Genomic DNA, 7891 nt, shown 5'->3' with positions numbered 1-7891 from the left:
CTCATCTACAACAGGCACTTACGGGAATATGTAACCAAAAGAGAAGAACGAGCGGACCCGAAGGATGAGAGACCCATCAACAACGAGCCTATTGGAGAAATCTGCACTATTTTTGGTGGACCAACAGGAGGAGGGGACTCAAATAGAGCTCGGAGGGCCCACGCCCAGAGTATCGGCCACTACAATTCGGAAAATCAAATCCATGTCACCAATAGGCCCCTAAAAGAATAGAGGATGGCACCCTGCAATCTAGTTTTTTTCGAGGAGGACGCCCGAGGTGTCCATCACCCCCATGACGATGCTTTAGTGGTGACTATGACCATAGCCAACCGTAAAGTATTTCAGATCTTGGTGGATACCGGGAGCTCGACAGTCATCCTCTTCACCGAAACCTTCGATAAAATGGGGGTCAGAATGTCTCAACTTCAACTTGTTAAGACTCCCCTACTCGAATTCACGAGGATAAAGTCACGTCTGAGGGTTCTATTCAACTCCTGATCACATCAAGGGAAGAGTAGAACCAGATGACAACCATGATCGACTTCCTAGTAGTTGATTGCCCTTCTGTTTACAACGTCATCCTCGGACGACCATCCCTTACATGTTTCAAGCAGTCGTGTCGATGTACCACCTTACGATGAAATTCCCGACTAACCATAGTACTGTACTAATCAAGGAAGACTAATAGGAAGTGTGACAATGTTATTCCATGACATTACGGATGCAACATCAAGCAATGGCCATCACTTCTCTCGATCCCCGGCAAGACTCAATCGAAAGTGGATGCCCAATGGAAGACCTCATACCTGTTTCGCTCAATGAGTCCGACCTAACCTGTAAATCCAAGTCAGTTTGTCAATAACTCCAGCGCTATGGAACAAGGTGTTGAACTTCCTCTAACGACATTCCGACATGTTTACCTAGTCACACCGGGACATGCTCGACATCGACCAGAAAGTAATGTTTCACAGATTAAATGTCGATCCCAATCACCAACCGGTTAGGTAGAAATAGAGGGCATCCAAAGCTGAACAATACTCCATCATAGGAGAAGAAATCGAGAAACTCCTTGAAGCAGCTTTTGTAGAAGAAATATACTACCCGGATTGGATAGTTAACATCGTCCTGGTGAAGAAATCCAATGGGAAGTGGCAGGTCTGTGTCGACTACACTGACCTGAACAAAGCCTGCCTTAAGGATAACTTTCCTCTCCACAGGATCGACTAGCTCATCGAAGCACGACCAGGCACGAGCTCCTGAACTTCATAGACGCCTATTCGGGCTACAATTAAATTATAATGTACACCTACGACAAGCAGAAAACAACCTTCGTCACCGACAAAGGTCTCTACTATTATAAGGTCATGCCCTTTGTGCTGAAGAATGCGGGGGCCACATACCAACGACTCGTCAACAAGATGTTTGCTCAGCAGATCGAGCATTCCATGAAAGTCTACATCGACGATATGCTAGTTAAGAGCATTACAGCTGCAGATCACCTCTTCGACCTCGAAGAGATGTTTGTGATCCTGTGGAAGTGTTAGATGAAATTAAATCCAAGTAAATGCACCTTCGACGTCAGCTCAAAAAAATTCCTTAGATTCCTGGTTAGCTAGAGAGGGATAGAGGCAAACCCTGTTAAAATCCAAGCCATGCTAGACATGAGCTCGCCAAGAACGACGAAGGAAATCCAATGCCTCACAAGAAGAATAACTGAACTTAGCCGCTTTGTCTCTCGAGCCATGGACAAATGTCTGCCCTTCTTCAAATAGTTGAAAGGAAGTCAAAAGACAGTGGATGAAAGAATGAGAGCTCGCCTTCCAATAGCTCAAGCAATACATGGGGTCCCCGCCATTACTTTTGAAACCCGAGCAGGGTGAGCCACTTTTGTTATACCTGGCAGTCTCGTCAGTCGTAGTCAGCTCAACCCTCATCAGGGAGCAAGAAGGGAAATAACTTCCATGTATTATGTCACCAAAGCCTTGGTCTTAGTAGAAACCAAGTACCCAGACATTAAGAAGCTCTCCCAGACCCTAATTGTTTCAGCTCGGAGTCTTCGACCTTACTTCCAGGCCCACACCATTGTAATCCTGATAGACCAACCCCGTTGCCAAGTACTCCAGAAACCCGAAGTGTTGGGGAGGCTCACTAAATGGGCAGTCAAGCTCAGTATTAAGTGTCAAATATTGCATATTTTCCCCTGTTTATATCTTGGTTTTGTGAACATGATAATGCTTAATTGGTATATTTTATACGTGTTTGTAATGTATATCCACACCGTCCAGCATCCCGGATGGTGGGAACCACCCACATGTGGGGCTTGCCGTGATATATGTGATGTATCCCACACCGTCCAGACCCTGGACGGTGGGGCCCACTGTGATATATGTGTTTTATCCACCTCTTCTGTCCATGAACCTTGCATGATGTATCTGTTTTACCCATGCTATTGAAAAGGCCGAGCTAAGAGTCCTAGAGGGGGGGGGGGGGGGTGAATAGGACTATGCTAGATTAAAATTTAAATGCGGAATAAAGAAAGAACTAGAAAAAGATAGCACTTATCAATCCCAAATAGCAACCTCAAATGCACAAGTATTGAGAGGTTGATACAGATATTATTCTAAGGGCAACCTTATACCAAAAACCAATGGCTTATGGTAGGACAATCTGATTTTTAGTACGGTCTGTGTATCAAAGTCCCAAACTAATATAGAGGAATAAAGAATAAAATAAAAATAAATATCTACTCATATTACAACATTCACTATATGTGCAGAAAATAAATTACAATCATTCACCACAAATGCACAATAATAAACATTCACCACAACTCCAGCAATTATATTGGTTTGCTTGTGTGTACACCAACTGTTAGAAAACAGTCACACAACTACTCCACTCGCAATATCCTCACACATGGGATATTGGCTTTCACTATGAAATAGTTTTTCCAAGGTTTACCCAAAACCTTCACAATTGTGTTTTTAAAGGGCTACCACAATTAAAAATCCCACTCACTGAGATTTTCTAGCTATCTCAGTCAGAACCAAAAATGAAAGATTTTCTGAAAATCTTACAAACCGAATATAGAAAATTGAAATGTACTTATCTGAAAATTCTTCTTTTGATGAAGCCTGGTAGAACCAATTCGATATAGATGTTCAATGTCCAAACTCACATATGAAAGGGTTCTTAGGTCTAAATGATTTTTTTGATTAAATCAACCAGGGCTAACTTGATTTGATTTTGATATCAAAAAGGGTAAAATCAATATTCCCTTTTCAAAAGAAATCGAATTGAATAGAGATCACAAAATTAAATGTAAAAAAGCTATTAAAAGAATCTTAAATACTAACCAATTAGCTTCTCGAATGTGGGGACAAGTTTCTCAGAGTTGTGACTTGAATATCTTAGAATGAATTTGAAAAACTTTGAAAATCGTCTTCAATTTATAGGCAAAAATACTGTTCGCTCGACTGGCCTAGTGGTTAGTTCGACTGGTCGAAGGACGAACAACATTTCAAAACTTCTAGCGCGATAAGATAAGATTGCTACTCGACTAGTCGACCCCTACACTCGACTGGTCAAGTGGGACCTAGAAATGCTGTTGATCTTTGAGTCAAGCCTGCACGACTGGTCGAGTATTGTTCACTCGACTGGTTGAGTAGTCTCCAAGATTGGTAGAGGGTCCAACAAAAAATTCTGAAAATTCACAACAAACCTTGGACTGGTCGAGAAAATTCTTGAATTGGTCGAGCCAATGCCTGGACTAGTCGAACCATGACTAGGACTAGTCAAAAAATGACCTATAACATTATCAAATGACTTATGATATAAGTGCAAATTGTATGACCTATCCTAAGGTCAGTTTAGGGTCAAACAAACCTTATTTATGAGATTGAAATATCAAATATCATTCTCTTGAAGTAGTTGAAGCTTAAAGACTTGATCTAGTACTCGAACTTCTTGATGTTGTTCTTGAACCTCTTAATCTTGTACTTGAATTCTTGATCTTGTACTTGAATTTCTTGATGTTGTACGTGAACTTCTTGATCTTGCACTTGAATGTAAATAAGATTGGCAAGGATGACATGAAGTTGATCTTATAATAACAGCTAAACAAGATACAGACTCTAAGAAGTTTTGGCACTACAAAATTTAACAAACCTAGGAGCTAGATAAGATAGCATTTATAGCCATCCGTCCAGATGGGTTGGACGTGGAGCCCACCATGATGTAAGTGTTGTAGTCACACTGTCCGTTCGTGCATGGGACGTGGGCCCTATCCACCTGGCCCACCTTGATGGATGTGTTATATATCCTCACTGTCTAGCGTTTTTAGACAATGGGACCCACCTGGTGCGTGGTGTCTAGCATCATCCAGTCCCTGGATGTAGGACCCACTATGATGTATATTTTATCCAAGCTGTCCATCAGTGGGCCATCCCTTGTAACGCCCAGCAAGCCCAATATGATATATATGTGGCCCATGTAGTGAGGCCCAATATGTTGTATAGGAGGCCCATGTGGTGAGGCCCAATGTGATGTATATGAGGCCCATTGTGATGTGTATGAGGCCGTTATGATAAGGCGCAAAGTGATGTATATGAGGCCCATGAGATGAGGCCCAATGAGATGTATGTGAGGCCCTTGTATGAGGTCTAATGTGATGTATGTGAGACCCATATGATGAGGCCCAATGTGATATATGAGAGGCCCATGTGGTGAGGCCATTACGATATGTGAGCTCACCATGATGTATATAATAATGTCCATGATACCCATCCATTTCCTAGCTAGTATAAGGCCATGGGCCCCTATTATAAGATAGGCTCTAAATGGGTCATGTCTTGGGAGCAATGATGGTTAAATGTCCACATTGTAAGCCTCCCGAAGGCCCGTTGCTAAGCTCATTACCTTAGGAGCAATGATGGTTAAAGGTCCACATTGTAACCTCCCTAGGCTCATCCTTAAGCCCATTCTCATCTTCCCCTAGTGGGCTAACCCAAACCTTTGGGCCCCCCATTGATGCTGGTAGAAGTACCCAAACCTGGAAGCCTACACTTTGTTCTTAAGCCCATTCTCGATATGAGTAGACTATCTAGGCCCATCCTTGTTATGAGGAGGATGCATCATCACCTCTTGGCATAGATGGAAGAATCTATGGTATCAGATTTGGTATATCCACTATTGAGGCCGATCTTCATGTTATAGATCAGATCCGTTGTCCTTCTATGGACCCCGCCTTATATACACGCTAATTATCGATTACAAATATGAGTATGCTTAATATAACACCATGATTCAAGCCCATGTGCATCATATGTATGCTTGATATGAGGAGTGATTGATCATATCATATGCCATTGGTTGATTATTATAGGACTCTCTAATAGGAGTTGCTACCCACATAAGCGCGCAATACGCGAAGGATTGCTGCTGACTGATTGCTGTGACTCATGCATCTAGCATTTGTGTGACATGATTACTGTATGCCCTAGCGACATCAGGGCCATAGCCTCCACAGGCATATAATAGATGGTAGGATTGGACACTAGAAATCTTTTGCTATACATGGGGCGCGATAGATGTCCTTAGGTGAAATTTTCTAAACCCTTATGGTACCAGGAAGTTGCTCTAACGTCTAGATTGAGAAGATGTATGAGCACCAAGTGTCGAATACCAGGAGGCCACGCTTCCCACTGTGTCATGGTCGGTTGGAAGGGGGTGCGGCCTTACCCGCCCGAGAGGAGGGGGAAAAGCTAGGTTGAGTTTGACCAGCTTAAGGAATGAGTCCGCTATCAATGTGCTAGGTAAATATTGGCAGATTACTGGTGAGGTGGATAGTGAGGTCTCTTCCACTAACCTTGTTGCGCATGATGGGGTAGTAATCTGGTTTGGGGTGTACTAGACCTCGGTGATATTTTAGAGATGAGCTGTACTGATATGTAGATTCTAGCTGAGGATTGGTGTGTTTGCGTTACATCTGACATTTGGCTACGTAGGCCTTATATCACATAACCTTGGTATGAATGACAACATTTATGCCTTTCATCACATAGCCTTGGTATGGCCGATAGCATTCATGCCTTGCATCGTATAGCCTTGGTATGACAGATAGTATTCATGGACTTATCAACATGTTTTCGCATTACTCTGATATTACATTCTTAGCATATACCTTACACACACACTTACACCACCCTTTAAGCTTTCTATAAGCTTATGCATGATCGTTGTGTGCAGGTGACGCTAGGACGCCATAGCAGCATTGAGATTGGAGCATGCAGCTATTTTCTGAAGCTTCCGATAGTGCTATTATATTTTCCTTATGCATTGTACTCAAAGATTTTAATTATAGTGGATATGTGGTGATGTTGTTGGTTGTTGTTTGTGGGTTGTGCTTATTATGAAATAAATTCATGTTGAAAGTCCTCCTTGGAGAATCCCAGGATCAGAACCTGGTATATGGGTGCTGGGAGCCGAGAATAGGGTACTATGGAGGCTGTCGGCGTCGGATTCGGCAATCGGGGATTTTATGAGCCTAGTTTCTGAGTTTAGGGCGTGACAATAATTTTTAAGCAGTTTTATTTTTAGCTACTCTTATATAAAGTCGGTTAATTATATAGCATGAAGTACTCACAGCTTTAACCCATAAATTTTTAGGTAATTTCATGCTATTTAGCATTATCCTAGAAATTTCTCGTAAAACTTTATTTTTTTCCCTTTCAACAACTCCATTTTACTGAGGTATTTTTAGAGAAGAAAATTCATGTAATATACCATGATCTTTACAGTATTTCTCAAAATTGATATTTTTAAATTCAATTCCATGATCACTTCTAATTTTGATCACAGATTACTCTTTTTTAGTTTGGATGCGTTTTATAAGTTTTCTGACTTCGTCAAGAGCATCTAACTTTTCTCTTAAAAAGGCTAAAATGAATATCTAGTGTAGTCATCAACTACAACTAGAAAATATTTCTTTTCGCCTCTACTCTTCGCTCTAGTTGGTCTGGTTAAATCCATATGGGGTAGTTCAAGAGGTCTTGTAGTGGCTAAGGAGTTCACTTTCTTGTGACTACTCCTACTTTACTTGCCTATCTGACAGGCATCACATACTTTATTTTCTATATTTTTCAATTTGGGTAAGCCACATAAGTGATCTCTTTTGCTCAATTTATATATATTTCTATAGTTTATACATTTAAGACGTTGATGCCATAGTTCAGTCTCGTCTGTTTGGACCATGTAGCATGAATGATTTGTTGAGAAAGAATCATCAATTATATAGCAATTTTTTGACGTTATGCGACCATTTAATATTACATGTCCAAAATTTCACATTGTATTTATTATCACAGATTTGAGAGATACTCAGAAGATTATGTTTTGAGTGTTCTCTTGTACCCCAAGTGTAGGGTTGCGATGTAGTAATAATTTCGGTGAGACTGTGGTCATACCCACATGATTGAAGGATGTAACTTTTCTGAACTAGTTAAGAGGTAGAACTAGAAACTAAAACAGAAACAATATTTAAGAGAAGATTGTTGTGATTTGAAACTATCAGATTAAGGGAAAACTAGAACACCAAGGATCCACTTATAATCATTTTAATGCATCCTTACTTGATTCAACAATGCTTCAACTGGAATCGAAACCCTAATCTATCCAGTTGGATGAAAGAGGGGTTAAAATATCATAGACTATTCCAAAACAGATCTGAATATCCATAATATTGATCCACATATAAGAATTTATTGAACTAATTATAAAGAGTTATAAGCATCTAACATGCCCATAGTTGATAGCAGATCTAAGGATTCCACAGATCAACAACCATAAAGAGAATAGAAAGCATTCATGAAGTTTCTAAGCATCCACCATACTC

Source organism: Magnolia sinica, chromosome 4 (genome assembly GCF_029962835.1).
Source record: "Magnolia sinica isolate HGM2019 chromosome 4, MsV1, whole genome shotgun sequence".
Taxonomy (NCBI): domain Eukaryota; kingdom Viridiplantae; phylum Streptophyta; class Magnoliopsida; order Magnoliales; family Magnoliaceae; genus Magnolia; species Magnolia sinica.
Note: the sequence above shows the minus strand (reverse complement) of the source record.